We start from the raw sequence: 18,058 nt of genomic DNA, 5'->3' as shown, positions 1-18,058 counted from the left end.
AAACACAGCAAAATAATGAAAACTGCAATGATTTTTTTTAAGTTACAACAACCTGATCTCACTATGATTATTTGTGCTAGAATCAGAGGCAGAAAGAAGTGCATTAATGGAAGAATGCTTTCCTCAATTATACAACTACTGTAAAGAAAGAGGTTGTAACTCCAGCTGATGGACCTGAGGTGGGGACTTCCAGGTGGTGTCAGAAATTGTCACCATTGTGTTTCACTTTACCTCTGGAAATTTTGAGGAAGTATCAGAGATGAGATATCGAAGATTTCTTGTAGGGTTTTCCAGATATTTGTTTTTAATTTTGGAATTCTATTGAATTTATACTTTTAGGGTACAGTAAGTGCATTAGTGGTTTTGGTATGTAAAGAAAGGGCATATTGTAAATCTAGAATGCAAAAGAGGAAGCGACAGTAATACAAAGTCTTGACTGATGCAGACTGTAAGAAACCTGATAGGTTTGTGCTAGATTAGGTTTGTGTGTAGATTAGGTTTGTGTCCTTGAATGTGTGGGTTTTTCTCATTGTTTTCAGGTTTTATGGGGCAAAAGCCTGATAATCCCATCATCTCAGGAATATTATGAAAGAAAATCTTATAATTTCTTAAAGGTATAATTGGAAGAATTAACCTAACTGACATAATGCAAAAGCAGACACTGTTCTGTTGTGTCTCATGGGGTATCAAAAGAGATCATTCTGACCAAAAAAGCAGTGCAGACAGATGGTAATCAAGCAGGTGTTACTCAACACTTTTTGGGAACTGGCAAATCATCAAAAGTAAAAAAGGAGTTAATTCTAATAGAGAATTGTACTCAGACATTTCACATGCACAGGATCTGTTTAATGTGTCATCTTCATTCCCAGAAGGAAGCTGAAATAAAGGAAATCAGATTTGACAAGCAGGACTTCCCTCTCATGAAGCTCTGCTGGCTGGGACTGATGGCTGCACTGTCCTCCAGGTGTTTTTCAGTATCTTCCAGAACAGTTTTTTTCCATGATTTTATCTGGCACTGAAATGAGACTGACAGGGCAGTAACTTCCAGGGTCCTCCCTCTTGCCCTTCTTGAAAATCAGGGCAATATCATCCAACTTCCAGTCCACTGGGATTTCTCTGGATTCTGAAAACCACTCAAAAATCAAAAGAGGTTTTGCAATGACATCAGCCAGCTCCTTGAGGATTCTCAAATTAATCCCATTAGGCCCTGTATGTTTTTAGGGATCCAGCTGAAGCAGCAGATCCTGCTGAGCTTCAGGATCAACTGGGATGAGCCCTGGTCTTCCATCTCATGGCACTGAAAACCCCTTGTTTCCTCATCTGTGTTGAAGACAGAGGCAAAGAACACATTAAACACCTCTGCCTGCTCCCTGTCCCTGTTTGTGAAGTGACCATCCTCAACCAGTAACAGGCCAATGTTATTTTTCACTGCCTATTGCCATTAATATATTTGACGAAAACCTTTTATTGTCCCCCACAGTTCTGGCCAACTTCATCTCCAACTGAGCTTTGGCTGCATGTATTTTCTCCCTACAGTGGCAAGAAGCATCTCTGTATTCTTCCCATGTCACCTGACCTTGCTTCCACTGGGCATACACCTTCCCTTTTTTCCCCTTATTTACAAGAAAGGGTCCCTGTTCAGCCAAAAGAGCCTTCTGCCTTGTCTGACTTCTGACATTTGGGAATTGTTGCTCCTGTGCTCTTAGTGACCAGCACTGATGGACCCCAGCACCAGCAAAAACATTTTCCCAGGAGATTTCACTTACTAGTTCCCTGAGTTACCTGAAATCTGCTCTTCTCGTGTCCATTTTGTTGCCAATACTTACAAACTGCAGCCTACCAGGTGAGTGCTGAATTCTCTCTGTTCAGAAGTTGTTTGGTAATGGAGTAAATATATATTTCTTTCCAATCTGTTAAGGAGATTAATTTATTCTTCATTAATCTGAACGTGATTCACTTCTTTAATCAATGGAAATCTAATTGCTAAGCACTTACATGAAAAAATACTGAGTCTGAAGAGTTTCCTTCAACATTTTATCGTGCAAATGAATTGCATATTTAAATGAGCAGCAGAGCTTTTCTCATTATAGCATGAAGTACAGCACTGGAAGATACTATCTGAAGGAAAATAGTCCCTGAGCCTTTATTGATGATGCTGGTTACACTGGCATCAAATAGATGCATGAGATTTTATCCCCATCTTAGAGATGGTGTAACTTTCCAGTTGAGATATATACTTGTTAAAACAGAGGTAATAAGTCTCAAATCCACATCTGTCCATCTGCCAAACTGTGCAGCAACCTGGTAGGCAAGAGCTGCACCTACCTCAAATAATGGTGTTCTTTAATCATGTTTTATGATTAGAGCAGCTTCTGAACTTTCCAGTATGTTCTCACAGCTTGTCTTGTAGTGATGTTCGTAACACATTTTTCAGGGATATTTTCAGCAGAGATCTGTGCACAGGCAGCAAGCTAAGAACAAATGGCTGAGCACTTTCCAGAAACTGCATAACATATTTCAAGAGTATGCTCCACTTGCTCTCAGAGAGGAAGCATCCACTGAGCTTCTGGTGACAGGTGAGACTAGAAACCCAAAATTAGGAGAAGGGCATTCAGCCAGAATGATCAGCAATACATTATTTCCTAAAAGAGGGGGACAGATCAGTTTTGGTAATAAAATAAGTTAGAAGACATCATGGGTTTGGCACTCCTCAGAATCTTGTGGTAGGACAAGCAATGCTTTACTGAGAGGGTTACCACTGTAATAAATATGTAAAATAGACATTATTTTGCAATAACCCTAAATGCCTTTTCCTGTTCAGTGTGCTTTTTAATCCACTTTAACATATGTAACTCTTCTTACAGTCTGCAGGCAACTCTTTAGACTCTACTAGAGGACTAGAAAGCCTGGAGTTTGGCCAAACAAAATAAAACAAATGCTGTGAAATGCTACTTAACTGCAGAGAATAAAATGACTCAGAGTAGTCTTAATAACACAGTAATAATTTCACAGCAAAGCCACAGATTTCATGAGCTTCTTACAAACAAATCTTTTCTGGGTTCAATATTAAGAACAAAGGAAAATCAGATATTTTCTCTGAGGTTCAAAGGGGTTGTACATCAGACCTAATGAAGTCACTTAGTACTTCTTTCTTAGCACAGAACTATGAGTATTTTATCATGTTCATACAAATGTGCTCTGTCCCCAGTCCTCCGCCACATGGAGGATTCAGTCCTACATGTCTACAGACATGTCTGTCTGTACTGTATATATGACTTGCATGTAAGCCCCTCACCTCATAAAAGCCTTATGTTGCTTAATGTAAGTGGAAACATATGAAGCAGCATAAGGGGAGAGGAGCTAATTACAATAATTCTGGAAGAGGTTTCTAGGGCATTTTATCCATTGCTTAGAATTCCAATTAAAATTACATATCTTGTGAAGAGCTTCTGATATCAGGTTCTTATTTGTACCTGAAAGTTGGATGGTTTCCTTTTTTAAAAGGGGAAACATATTCATAAGAAAGAAATGTCTTTTGTAAGTTCTACAGCTTCTTTATGAATGAAAGTTGTGATGTAAAACACATGCCTGCAGCTTAGTTATCAAGGAATTATAAAATGGTTGGGAGGGATCTTTAAGGGTCATCTAGTTCAACTCCCCTGCAATGACATCTTTAACAGAGCCCCATCCAATCTTACTTTGAATGTTTCCACAGACCGGACATCCACCACCTCTCTGGGCAATTTGTTCCTATGTTTCACCAACCCCATCATAAAAATCTTTTTCCTCATATTCAGTCTGAATCTATGCTCTTTAAGTTCAAAACCATTAGCCCTTGTCCTAGGACAATAGGCCCTGCTAAAATATTAGTCCCCATCTTTATTAGAAGCCCCCTCTAAGTAGTGGCAGGCCAGAATCCGGTCTCCACAGAACTTTCTCTTCTCTAGGCTGAATGACCCCAACCCTTAGTCTTTCTTCACAGGAAATGTGCTCTAGCCCTCAGAGCATTTTTGTGGCCCTCTTCTAGAGGCCCACAACAGGTCCATGTCTTTCTTGTGCTGGGGACCTCAGCTGGATGCAGGTGGTGTCTCATGAGAGCAAAGCAGAGGAGCAGAACCCTGGATGCAGCCCCGGACATGTTTGGCTTTCTGGGCTGTGCCAGTGCACATTGCCAGGTCATGTCCAGCTCTCATCCACTGAGTTGTCTTCAAATGTAATGTAATTCCATAAGCAGTGTAATGAATAGGCTGCACAGTTGCTTAAGTTGGACCTCAGCCTGAACAGTATAGTTGTGGTCCATTGAAGAACATGAATTTACCTGACCATTCTTATCCCAAATGTTCTAATACTCAATTGCAGTGTTCTGATGGGAACATAGTTTGTTTTTTTTTTTTTTCAAAACAACTCTCAGTATGTAATTCAGATCAATAAGCAAGCTTCTGAATGAAAGAAAAACCAACACAGAGATGCAAGAACTATCGTTGATTTATTGGTGCCACTTGTGAGAGCAGAAAAGTACAATTCATTCTGAGCCTCTTCTGTCAGATTGCTGATGTTGGCAACATTTCCATGCATTTTTATGAGGTAATCAAAATTTAAGTACTATTTTGTAGAGGAGAGATTACTGATTTTATTTTAACATAAGAATTATCACAAGTTGCCATTATCGTAACCGATGTATTTGGGATACTGCCATACAGTCTGCACATTGTCCTTGTGGAAGGACTTACATTTGTGCCCAAGTATATAAATTATAAAATATGCTGTAAGTTTCAGTTATTTCAGCAGATAAATAGGTGGGCATGCATGTTTTGTAGGTAAGATAATCACAGATTTAAAAGCATAGTTTTCTTTTTCACTGAAACTAAATTCATTTTAACAAATGAAGACTCTCTGGGGTGTGAGATTCGCCAAATAATGAAAATTTTCTGAATCCTGCCAACAAAATGCTTTTCAGAAAGGGCATCAACCTTTATGGCTTTGCTGTGCTTTAATCCTAGCCAGTAACTAAGTACCGCAGGGATGCTCGATCACTCCACCCATTCCCCATGGTTAGGAAAATAATAATGAAAAACCCCCCCAAAACTCACGGGTTGAGATAAGAACAGTTGATTAATTGAAAAAGAATGAAATATACTACTAATAATAGTAAAAATAATTGTAACGTAAAGGAGAGGGAATAATAAACCCCAAGAAGGACAAGAGGTGCACAGTGCAGTTGCTCACCACCTGCTGACCAATGCCCAGCCTGTCCCTAACCAGCCATCAGTGGCCCTTGACCAGCTTTCCCCAAATTTATGTCCTGAGCATGACATTCCATGGTATGGAATATCCCTTTGGCCAGTTCAAGTCAGCTGTCCTGGCCGTGCTCCCTCACAGCTTTTTGTGCGCTTCATCAGTGGCAGAGCCTGGGACACTGAAAAGTCCTTGACTTGAGGTAAGCACTGCTTGGCAACAACCAAACATCAGTGTGTTATCAACATCATTCTCATACTGAATCCAAAACACAGCACTGTACCAGCTACCAGGAAACAAATTAACTCCATCCCAGCTGAAACCAGGACAGATCAAAGTATCAGTCAAGAACAGAAATCCAGGTGAATATTCTCATAAAAACAAATTGTGTTTAACTAGTTCTTAATTTTAATCAGTGTTAGATGCTGAAAATCAGTTTCTGCCTGGACTGAAACCCCCATCTGTTCTCTGAATTCAAAGGGAGTTCTGTTCTGACAGGAGCTTTGTATCTTCTACTTCTCAGCACAAATGTGTGAAGTTGTAGCTTTAACTCTGATCTCTGTTGTAATAATTGCTCATCCGGTGTATTTATCTGTATTTTAAGGAAAATATAGCAACCTGCAGCTTCTTTCATTTATTGGTAGTTACCTTTAGCAATAATTGCTGGTCTCTGGGGTATGGTTTACCCACCAGAGGGAGCTGAAGCCAAGCACAGTCTGATTTTCATAGAATCATAAAATCATTTAGGTTGGAAAAGACCTGAAAGATCACAGAGTCCAACCATTAACCCAAGTCCATCATTAAGGCATGTCCCTAAGTGCCACAGCTACTTGACTTTTACATAATTCCAGGGATGGTCACTCAACCTCTTCCCTGGGCAGCCTGTTCCAATTCTTGGCAACTCTTTTGGTGAAAAATTTTTTCCTAAAATCCGACCTGCCATCTTCTGGAGCAACTTTCAATACCCAGGAGGTTGCCAGGTGAAAATCATCTCTTACACTTCACAGAGCTTTGGATTTGGGCATTTGTCCTCAAGTTAGCTTGGGAGCAGATGGTGACCATGTAGGAAATAATTTTGCCTCCCTATGCTAAGTTATTACCTCCTTTGGGAACACTCATTTCAGTGTCAAAGCAGGCAAAGCAAAACCTTGTGATGTACATGTCATCATTCTTTGGTTTTTATGTATGCTGTTCTTCTTGTAACATGAATAAAGACACCAGAATTGTACAAAATAGGAATAACTGAGAATAAACTAGTCATCCTTAAGAAAATTAGGCCAGGCAGAAGCTAGTGTGAATAGGTTCTCAGTCTTTAAAAGGAAATCTCTCAAAATTCTTGACTACAAACAGTATGCCAGTACTGACATAGGCAATGAAGCAGGAACTACTTGGGGTGTTTATTTTTGGTAAACACTTGGTCAAGGTGAAAGGGGATTTATTGTTCTAGTTCTACTTTGTTAAATTATAAGATCAATTTGTATTTCATCCAAAAAAAAAAAAAATCTTCCTTTGTCTTAGAGTATAGAAGTGCTGGTCCTTGTGGACAAATGGGTTAATTTCTACACATTTCCTTCTGCACTTAGAATAAGTCATCCTCAGAGAAATAAGTAGATGTTGAGACATAGAGATTAACAGCTGAGAGGTGGTCAAGACCAGCTTCTGATACCATTTCCGAGTTGTAGCTGAACACACAAACAAAAACAATCTTTAGAAAGCGGTGGAGTTGACTTCTTTATACTACAAAAGGCAGGAAAGCTCACACAGCTAATTATAGCTGGGCAATTATGTACAAAGGTGGTCCCTTCTGCCTCTCTGCTGTTTGCTCAAGTAATTTGTAATTTTCAGTGCCATGGCATCCTGTGACTTCTGCTAAATGGTCAGTCTTCTGGTCATGAGAATTTTGACTGACAGGAGACAGAAACTTCCCTAGGTAGTAGTTAAAGTTGCTTTCTACACCACCAATAATGGCTTAACAGCCTCTTAGACTTCCTAAGGCATTTTTTTTCAGTTTCAGTCTTGTCTTGCAAAAATGGTAAGAGTCTCATCAAGTAACCTCAGTTTCAGCTCAGGTTTCTGTTCCTTGACAATATTTTGTCATGTCCTTTAAAGGAAGGTACAAGACAGTTTATATCAAATTGCTCTCTAATAGACTTTGCTTAATGGCTTCCTCAGCTGGAGGTTGCCTTATATACTGGAGCATGAGGTTTTAATACCTTTTTTTTTAAATGTCTAACTTATGAAGGGCTCATTATCATTTTCTTTTCTGCATTTCAGAGAGGTGGACTTGTTACTGTATTTATTTTGCTTATGAATTTAGTTAATAATAGGATAATTTGTCAGGACTTTTAATAGGTATTTTCCAACATTTCAATGTGAATGAGTCTGTCAAATGTAGAAAATAAAAAGAGAAAGGTAAAAATTTAAAAAATATTAGCAAGAGACTTATTAATTACAAAACCAAAACAAACCTTAAATTATGCATTTTACAATTGTTTCTCTCAGCAGTAGCTGTTGGATAAATTACACACACTTTATATGTCCACTTAAGGATTTTCTTAATTGAAAAAATAGAACAGAAGAAAATTCCACAACTATTTTGGAAGATATATTATAATTTCTTTCATAAGTTAACTAGCTATAAAATGACCCTTCACTTTGCTTTCTTAGGGGTTTTCTTATTACTTTCTATGCTTCTCCTAATTATTTCTGACTCTTTTTACTTCTCTCTCTGCACTTCATTCCTGCTGCCATTTCAATCTCTGTTTCAATTCTCTCTCTTGTTTGGCTTTTTTTTTTTTTTCTCTTTTGCTTTGTGTATGGGTTATACTTTCACATTCTCTGTTTCTTATTTGACTTTCCTTCCCCTTAGAATTTTATTGCCTCATACTTCATTCTGAGGTCAGGAAAGGGAAAGGAATACATGCCAACTACAAACTCAGGAAATATACTCAGCTCTGTATCTTTTTTTATTATTATTTCAAGGTTTTGATCTGATGGACTCATGCCAGTTGCTGCACGAAATACTCATTTCTTCAGCAGATACTACTATACACAGGAATTTCTCCATACTTACATCAGGAAATTCAATGAAGGATTATATTCCATGTGTTTATAGACTGAAAGAAAGTATTTTTCACCATTGAGAATTCAGGATTAAAAAGTTCCTCTTCATAACTCAACTAAATATCAGCCTTCCGTCATTATCTTTTTGAGAAGTCAGGTCTGTTAATAATTTCCTTATATTTACTCCATTGCTGTATAATTGATATATTACCATTATAGAAACCAAATCCAAATTTATAAGGGATTCCAAGCATAAATTTTGTAGGTTTGAGTTCTCTCGTCTCTTCAGCAGCCTTCTATATCTTCCACTAACAAACTGCTACTCAAGTATTTCTTCCAAACATAATTTGAAGGTCATTATTTCCTGGTTTGATACACCAGTCTGGCATGCAGCTTTATGTTTATTGAGATCGTCAAACTGAATTTTCTGAGAACTAGATTTGTGCTAATGCAGTGCAGGAGTGTTCTCTCAGTTGGTGTCATATTCCCAGTGTCAGCTCAGGGTTCATTATAAATCTTTGCTGTGTAAATATTGTAGTCCTGTAAAAAAAATGATGGGTTTCCTAAGGGTGACCACTTTTGTAGCATATAATACTAGGAAAGGATGGTCGTAATTACTTATGCAGTATATTTGACAGGACTTGAATGATGAGGTTTAGGACAAGTGTCTGCTACTCACATTCATTTGATTTTTCAAATGTCATTGGCAATACTCTATATCAAAGACAGAAATAATTTGCAAAGGTAAATCCAGGAGTTAATTGTTAGGAGTTAAGACAAAGTGTTAGAAAGAAAATTGATGTAAAAGGAAGGAAGCAACAGACCATACATACAAGAGATTGTAAAGGGAATCATCCAAAGTGTCTGCTGGTGTCCTTATTCCGTCCTGGTTTTTGTCATTGGAATATCTGAAGTATATAAAACTATATTTGCAGATAGTGATGACACTGAGAGGACAGCAAATAATAATGAATGCTGCATCTAGATTCAGTGCAGGCAGAGACAGGAGATGGGGCAAAATATTTTGAAAATAGCAAAATCAAATCACATTAAAAATCCCAACTGCAATACATGACAATCTTATAGCATTAAAATGTGCAGTTAACTAGAGGATTTAGCAATGTGATCATTTTTATTCCAGAACTGTCACTGCCAGGGCAGTCTTCCTCTTCCCAGTCATGTCATAGTTGGTATGAAAAGTCCAAATCTGGCTGCATCAGAGCATGTGGGGGTTATATTGTACCTTGCTTACCTAGTTGATTCTGACAGTATAGACCTGACATTGTCACATACCTCTTGCACTGGGTTGAGCATACACATCTGGAAACAGTTCATTCTTCCTTGTACATGCACTTAAGTCTCCAGGTTTTATTTAGTAGTGTGATACCTTAATGCTACAGATATATTTTTTTTCTATTTTAATTAACTTTTCTTTTGTACAGAAATAGAAAAGAAGCCAGGGTATTCAGTGCTAGCAAAGGAGATGTGGTAGTTAAATTGATATGTTGGGATTCTGTGGCCGTTGTTCAGGGAGAAGCTGTAACTAATGACTAATTCCCTGTGATCTTTAGCAAATAAATGTTTAGAAATTTTATTTTTGCTTCTTCAGAAAAGGAAGTTGTGCACAATTTTAAAAAATATTTTGGTGGTGGCCCATTTTTTCTAAATATTTTCTAAATATTTAGGGCATATTTTCTAAATTCTTCTGGAGTTTTTGAAAATCACACTGGAAGCTTTTCAACAACTTTAGGTTGTTGAGCTTTTACCCACAGTTTTTTAATCCAGCTGTGTTTTGTCTGAAGGCAGGAGGTTTCAGCTCTTTTACACCTCCATTCACCTTCCAGATTCTGGTACCTGCATCCTATCATGCCCAACAGTTGCTCCAAGAGCAAATCCTGTATTACTCAATTATTTTCAGAAGGGTCAGCAGGGCTGCGTTGAATTTTCCCTGACATAAGTTTGACCCTAAAATATTCTTGGTAGAGCATGTTTTCTTTTCATATAATCTTAGAGAGTTTAAAACAATTGCTGTTATGAAGTGCCTCCCTCCTGCTATGAACAGCTCTGCTGTTCCTTACAGAGCAGCAAGTAGAACCTTTCAGTGTTAGCACCTTTGTCTACTCTCACACTGTTCAGGGTTGCTGCCATGACTTTATTTGCACCTGCTTCATTAATTGTCTAGGCTATCATCTCATGGCATTAATCCATGTTGCAGATTCTGCTGAGATAATACTCTCCAATGTGAAGACCACAGGCATATGGCCCAGTTACTTTCAGTTTACCCTGGAGGTGAGTGGTTTCATTTCAGTTGCCATTTCTTAAAAAAAGGAGAATTGTTTCTTTGGGTTTGATTAATTTCTGAAGGGATTATGCAAATGGAAATTTCAAACTATTGCTATTGTTGTTCCATATTCTGTTCCAATAATCTCTTCTACTTTACCATGGTACATTATATAATTTCCTACTGTTTCACATGAACATCTGTAACAAAGTTGCAATGAAAACCAGCATGCCATTTGGTTAATGAAATTCATACCAAGTGACCTGAGTGCTCTGGAATAAATCATGTGATAAAGGAGATGGGCTTAAGCTGTGAATAAGTGTATTCAGGCTTGTGAGAATACAAGAGATATGAACCAAATTTAATGTGGATTTTTTGGTGTGATTTTAAGATAATTTAAGTTCCAAATGTTACAAATGCTCCTTATCAATGAAATGTATTCTAATCCTAAAAATCTCCATATTCTGGAAACCAAGGTATGATTTTCAGTGCTGACTTCAAGTTTCTGTTTCTATCTCAATAGTTTACGAGTAAACTGAATACTGATATCAAAGATCTATAAATTAATATATATTTTAGATCTTCTTATAAATAATAAGAAATTAATACCTGTATCTGATGGCATTAAAATCATAAAACCATGGCATGTTTTAAAAAATATTCTGGGCAGCTTGGCTCAGAAAAAGATACCTGGAAACATTCCTTCTGAACACAGCTGTTGTGGTAAGATAGTTGAAGAGAGAAAGTTTTGCTGATTTCTGCTTTCTCTATAAGCCAGATTACATCAGGCTTTACACGTAGTGATCAGCACCCTGTATTTCACCTAGAAAGTGAAATGTTCACCACTGCAAACATTGGTGTACCTGACTTCTGTGTACTTACCAAAAAGGTGGACAGCAGAATTCAAGTAGACTGTTAAGCAAACTCCCAAGGTAGTCCCAGTAGAACAACCACAGGCACGTGTTAAATGCAGAATATTCTATTGCTGTGCTACAAATGCTTTTTTTTTTCAGTTTAACCACAAATATATAGGTGTTTCTCTTGAACTTCTTTGTTTAGCTTTTTGTGATGGAGAGACTACCTTTAAATGGAACTTGGCTGCAAAGATCAATAACCAGGCAAAAAACACAAATGGAATTTGAGAAATTGTGACTACACTAAATTGTTACAGGCAAGTTCAAAATACACAGGTATTTGATGTTTAAACATTGCCTTCCTCAGATGAGGACAGGCAGCTGACAATACAACATGAAAAGCATGATGTTGCCTTTGAAAACATGATGGAAACCTTTAAAGGGTTTCAGTCAAAGGGTTTTGCCAAAAAGGACACAAAAAATGTACTACTTTCTGCAGTTTGTGCCTGAATTGCCTTGCCTGTTTTTACACTGCAAATGGCTGGATTCAGAACTTACAAAGATTAACACAATCCTGAGCATTGCTGAAATAATCTCCTTTGAAAGAAAGTTAAACATAAAACATTAGCCAAAGACTCATCCTTGCAATACTTTGATGTGGAGACTTTTTTAGGCCACGTCTCAGCCAAATTACAGCAAAAAACCAGGATTTTTTTTCTTAATTAGGAAGGCTCAGAACTCCAACAGTGAACTCCTGATTCACGCTGGTTTCAGTGAGGCCAGGATTTCAGCCCTGTGTTGCAACTGGATACATTTATATCTGTGCTGAGGAATTGGAAATCACTGTCATAGGATTGTTCAGAAGATTCATAAACCAAGCCACATCAAACTTTAAAACACAATGGTGACAATGGGCAGGATAATTACTAGTCATAAATTATGAATGTTTTGGGGGTTTTCTGCCATGGAGATGTATGCAGGAATCTCATTGCTGCAGTGGTTACAGTGTTAAACATAGGGAAATCAGAATGCCATGCTGTTAGAATGGAAAACGTAGAAAGCTTTGAAATTGTGCTGATGAGGGATACTAAAGTCTTTGTCTTTGCAAACAAGGGATTTGCCTCTCTTCCAGATTCTCTAACACTCATTTTTCAGGTGCTAAACACAAATTTAGTCAGAAAGTAAGTTTAGGGGATGTGCATGCTTATAGATTTTTTTTTTTCATTTCTATAAACTCTAACAAAATAATACATGTGTTTAGATAATTAATTGCAGGAAGCAGGCAAGGCATTTTTAAAATACGTTTTTTCCTAGACTCTGTTAACTTATGACCTTTTAAAAAAGTATGTGAAGAAACAATCAGGTCATTACATCGTTCCTTGCCAAAGTAAAGAGTACAGGATTCTTGAGGGAGGACTACTGCTTGGCCTCTCTGAGAATAGGTAGGAGTTTGTCTCTGGCACTGACTGCAGCATCCACAAAGTTTTATATATAGAACAAACCATATGTTCACTCTCCATACAACTAAATGCTAAATACTTTGAATTGGAATGATTGTTCAGTCAACCATCTTAATTTTATTTTCTTGAGTCACAATAGTTATTAGCATAAGGAGTTGAAAAATTCCATTGGATACTCATGGAAGTCTCTAAACAAAGTTCAGATCCGAAAATAAGCAATTCTTTATGGTGTATTGTGAAACTGAGTAGAAACTTTAAGTCTGGTTAAGGTCAGCTTTACTTCTTAGATTCAAAGCTACTGTGGGATCTGAAATGGCAGCTAAGGCCCCATTTTCCAGAAATAGAGGGAAACAAAAGAAGTTGCTTCCTGGAGATAAAACCCTCTAATAGTAATAAAGACCTCACTGGAGCAGAAAGATGCAACTCATTCTTCCCTGTGCCTGTTGGACTGAGTTGGTTTTCCCTAGTGTTTGTGAGGTCTGTGAGAAATGTTTGGATAAGATCTTTTGGTGCTGTTCCCAGAACATGGTTCATGTGGTATCAAAGATTCCTGATGTTTTGCCAGGGACCTTTTTGTCATTGGGAATTTAGAGGCTGGGCTTGCAGAGTTGGCTGAGCTGCAATACAAAGAAAACTCCTGAGCAACCTATTCTGGCAGGCCATCTTCAGTCAAAGGCCTCCAGGGAGCTGTACCAGCAGGCTCCACCCAATAGGACAATGAGCAAAAGAAAGACAAGCGACAATTTTAACTTCTGTAACACTGCAGAGCTGAAACAGGCCATGGATTTACACTGAAATATGAATTACTGGAATAACTAAAGGAAATACTGGAATAACTAAAGGAATTACTGGAATAACTAAAGGAGGTCATTGTAACCTTTCTTAAAACCAGACTCTCCTTATCTTGAAGCAGAGAGATCAAAGAGATGAAGAACAGACTGATGTGCAATTATTATACTCCCTTAGCTGCAAGAATTAGTGACTCAAGCTGCTTGAGAAGTGGGAAGGAGGGATTTTGGCTGACCTCACTTAAATACTATTCAGTAGCATTACTGTCTCTTTAGACATCAGTCTAAACTGGTAGTTTCCAATCTTTTTTTCCATCCATCATCCATGTTTTCTTCACTGACAAGGCAGTCCTGGATTAATGGGAAGGAAACATGAACCATTTTCCTCACTACTTCCATTCACCTCTTGAAGTCTGGAGTTATAGACAGCATGTTTTGGCTTAAGTTCCCACTGCTGTGCACAGTACTTGCATTAGATGCAGTTTGCCACCATGTATTTACAATACACAAAAGATGAGAAGGAAGCAGGTTTTCCAGAAGCCTTACATTTGTAGTGATGACATATTAGGTAAATTTGCATCCTTCCTGCTTAGTGAAGATGAAAAGGTGTAAAACAATATCCTAATGGATCAAGTTGATAGTTTCTCTCAGCTCATAAAATATTTTCTGCTTACTGATGAATATGTTATGGTACAACTGTTAGAAATCCGAGAAGCTATTTTGTCCAACTTTGTCTTCCATTTTTAATTATTATGCCACTTATTTCTGTATTGATTTCACTCCATAGTTTCCATTATGATCTGGTGTCAGAAAGGTCTAAAATAGGTAAGTGTTTTGGAGTCATAACCATAATTAAGGCCACTTTTTAATTGCTTAATTTATACTGACGATTAAATTTAAAATCAGGAAATTTGGTTTTTCTTCATAAAGATCAAGTTTAAATTGCAATAAGAATCTTACAATTTCATTTTTTGTAAGCAGAACTTATTTTTTCCCAACTTTACAAAGATTATTAATAATCTCTGCTACTTACTGTCACTTGCCTATATCACTGGTGGGCTGTGCTTGGCTTTACCATGAACATTTTAGCTAAGCTGCTGTAGGTATTCTCAGCCCTGTGTTCATTTGACGTGATTCACTTTGATTTTTCTCAACCATCACTGCATTTGGTCAACAGACAGATCAGCTGAAGAAGTTACTACAAGTGCATATGTGTACATATACAAAAAATATATATGTCCATGCGAAAGGACTTATGCCTAGAGGTTTATTTGGTGTTAAGGTTCATTGACCACCACCAATGCCACTTAACTAATCATGTAAGTAAATATGCTAAGATTGAGAAAAGGGTACATATTTTTAATTAGATATAAATGAGATGGAAAAGTATAGACAAATCTGTAGAAATGTTTTTGAGCTTGTGACTGACTTGCCACATGATCTGCCTCTCCTTAGGGGTTCATACCACATGCAGCATGTCTCTAAGTTCAGTGTGCAAGCCTTGTGCCAACTCTGCCTTCTTGAAACCAGCCCATCTATCCTCTTTCTAACATTACTGTCTTGACTTACAACGGCCCCCATCTGGTGCTTTCCTGATTATACTGAAGAAGAGAAAATCAATTGTATCATACCATGAAACATAGAAACTGGAATGCAAAGTATTACTTTTTCTACGTTTAAATACACTTTTCATGTTGAAAAGTGACTGTTATATTTATAAAAATAGTTTGGATGGCAAATATTTGCATGAAACTACTCAGAAATTATTAGCACAGTAAGGATTACATACTTGTCTTATCTGAATAAGTTGCTAAAAATTCATAACCTCATTTTGCCAGTTCCCTCCACCAAAAACTAACACTTACCAAAGAAAATACTGTGAAATGTTATTCCAGTGTTTCTTGAAGAGGTTGAAACCAAAGCAAAGTATCCAGGATTGCTGCTTAAGATACCTGAACATCAGATTTTTTATGACTGCGGAGAACAGAATTATTTTCTTATTATCAATTAGGTGCAGCAAGTAGAAAGTAGAGCTGAAAATCCTTGTCAGGAGGTAATTTATTTCAATGGTACTGAAATTTACTATTCTATCTTTCTACTGTAATGGGATAGGTCCTTCATATATACAAGCCCTATATACATATATATATATACATATCTCCCTATTTTCAGTCCAGCAAGTAGGTGTTACTTCTGTACAGTAGCTAGAATCTTGTCCCTGGGTAGTTGTGTTCTGCAGCTGCTGCCTGAATTGCCAGGTATCAATAGAAACTTCCTCTCCCTGACCCAAGTTTTGATGCCCCAGGGAAATGACACCATTCCTCACATCCTATGCCTCTAAATGCTCCTCAGTCGTGGATCTGAATTTCATTAGAAAGGGAAGGGTCAGCCCACATGGGCTTTCTGCTGTTGGGGTAGCATAACCTTCACCACAGTTCAGTTCACTTTTGCCAAGGGAATGCAGTGAACATGGAACAAGTGTCCTCCCAGCCAGCCACTGGCAACACTCAAAATGTGCCCCTAGGTAGGGAGAATCTGATGGCTCTGCTCCCTTCCTGTCCTGCTGACTGAGAGGAAGTACAACATTTTTCAAATGACTTTCTGAGAGAACTTCAAAGGGAAAAGGTTGGAAGAAAGAGAAATACCAAATTAAATTCTTCTGGAGCTTTACCTGGGCCTCCAAGGATATGTCACTGTCTTCCCACAGCTCAAGAACTCCTGATCCAATCCATTTCCCTTGCCAGCAGGATCAGTTACAATTAAACCAATGTCAATGTAGTTGTCTAACTTGCTTTGTGCCATCTTTGTCACTGGAGATCTTTACTTTCCAAAGTAATATATTCCAGTGCTTCACTGTCACTATGGTTGGACAGCTCATTTTTTTGTTTTGTTTTCTCCCTAGTGTCTTATTTAAACCTCCAGTGCTCCATCCAAGGGCCATTAATTATTGTCCTTTTCACTTAGACAGATTATTCCTTTCCTCTTGAAAGCAAAATTTCACATTACTGAGGATTCCTGACCTCAGTTCTCTCATTTCTAGGCTCTGTTCTATCATTAGAAGTCATTGTCATTTATATATTTTCTCTATCTTGTTTGTTTGAACTCCCTCCACCTTTAAGTGTGGTTTCTGAAACTAAATAGCCTATAATTACTCAACATCTGAAAACAGAATTCCTATTTATTCATTTCACAAGATTTGGTGGGGTTTTGCAGCTTTTTTTTTTGCTACAGCGCAAAATTAGCAACATGTTGATCTTAATCTCTTCACATCCTAGGGGTTTTTATCATTAATGATTGTACTATATTACTCATTGAAGTGCTGTTCCTTAACACTAGTATCAAATTAATATTAGATATGTTTATCTGACAAACATTTAAAATTACTATTTTTCCTAACTTTTAAGTTTAAAAATTACTGAAGAATGAGCCAGATTTGTACTGCTTGACAATTACATATCATCAGGAGAACTGGGTTTGGAGTCATGATGGAAAATGGATAAACTCCTGAATATGTTCCTCTTTTTTCTTACATGAATGGTACACTCCAGAACCATCACATTCTTCTACAATATGACTTTGTCAAAAAGGAAAAATAAGGAAGCTGGCTAATGCTGATAAGGTCACTTCATGAAATGCAAAGAATAAGGTAATAGATTTTGTGCTTCTGCTGCTAAGTCAAGGATTTATAATGATTGTAAAAATTACCTCAACTTATCCTTTTAAGCAAAATTACTCCCATATCATTTTCATCCACTGACTTGCATCCTTTCACTATGATAAAACCATGGTCAGTCATTTTGCCAAGTTTTTGCTACTTTAAGTAATGACCCAAATATATTAGTTTCTACTTATATGTTCTCATCTTCTAAACTGGAAATGAGCAGGAATGTTGGGCTCTCACTGATAAGGAGTGGCATTATTTATTTGAAATTAGACTTTGTTTTGTGTCATCTTTAGTAAGTAGTGAATGGGACTCTGGTTTTAGGTACAACTATTTGTAAATGACCTCCTCTTTTCCCAGTTGAGCAGATGATGATCATTCTACTCTGTACTAAAAATCTAATCATTGTGACACAAACAATACAGGGAGACTCTGGACTGAAGAAGGTACAAGATTCCAACAAAATAAAGGGCTCTAGTGAAATTTACTGATAAATGCAGCCAGCCATCCCCAGCTCCCAGTGAGATTCCAGTAGAGGGTAACATGATTCCAGTGACTATATTCATATCACAATAAGACTTAGAAGAAATTTAGTATTTTTAATGCATGAATAGCAATGAGAGGCAGCTGAGAGAAGTAATGCATGCCATTTATTTAGAGCTAGTGGAAGACCAGTCAACCATCTCATGATCTTGCCAAGCCTAACAGCTGACATG

The sequence above is a fragment of the Vidua macroura genome, chromosome 4 (assembly GCF_024509145.1).
Source record: "Vidua macroura isolate BioBank_ID:100142 chromosome 4, ASM2450914v1, whole genome shotgun sequence".
NCBI lineage: Eukaryota > Metazoa > Chordata > Aves > Passeriformes > Viduidae > Vidua > Vidua macroura.
The sequence above is the reverse complement of the archived record's forward strand: the minus strand, read 5'-3'. Positions refer to the sequence as shown.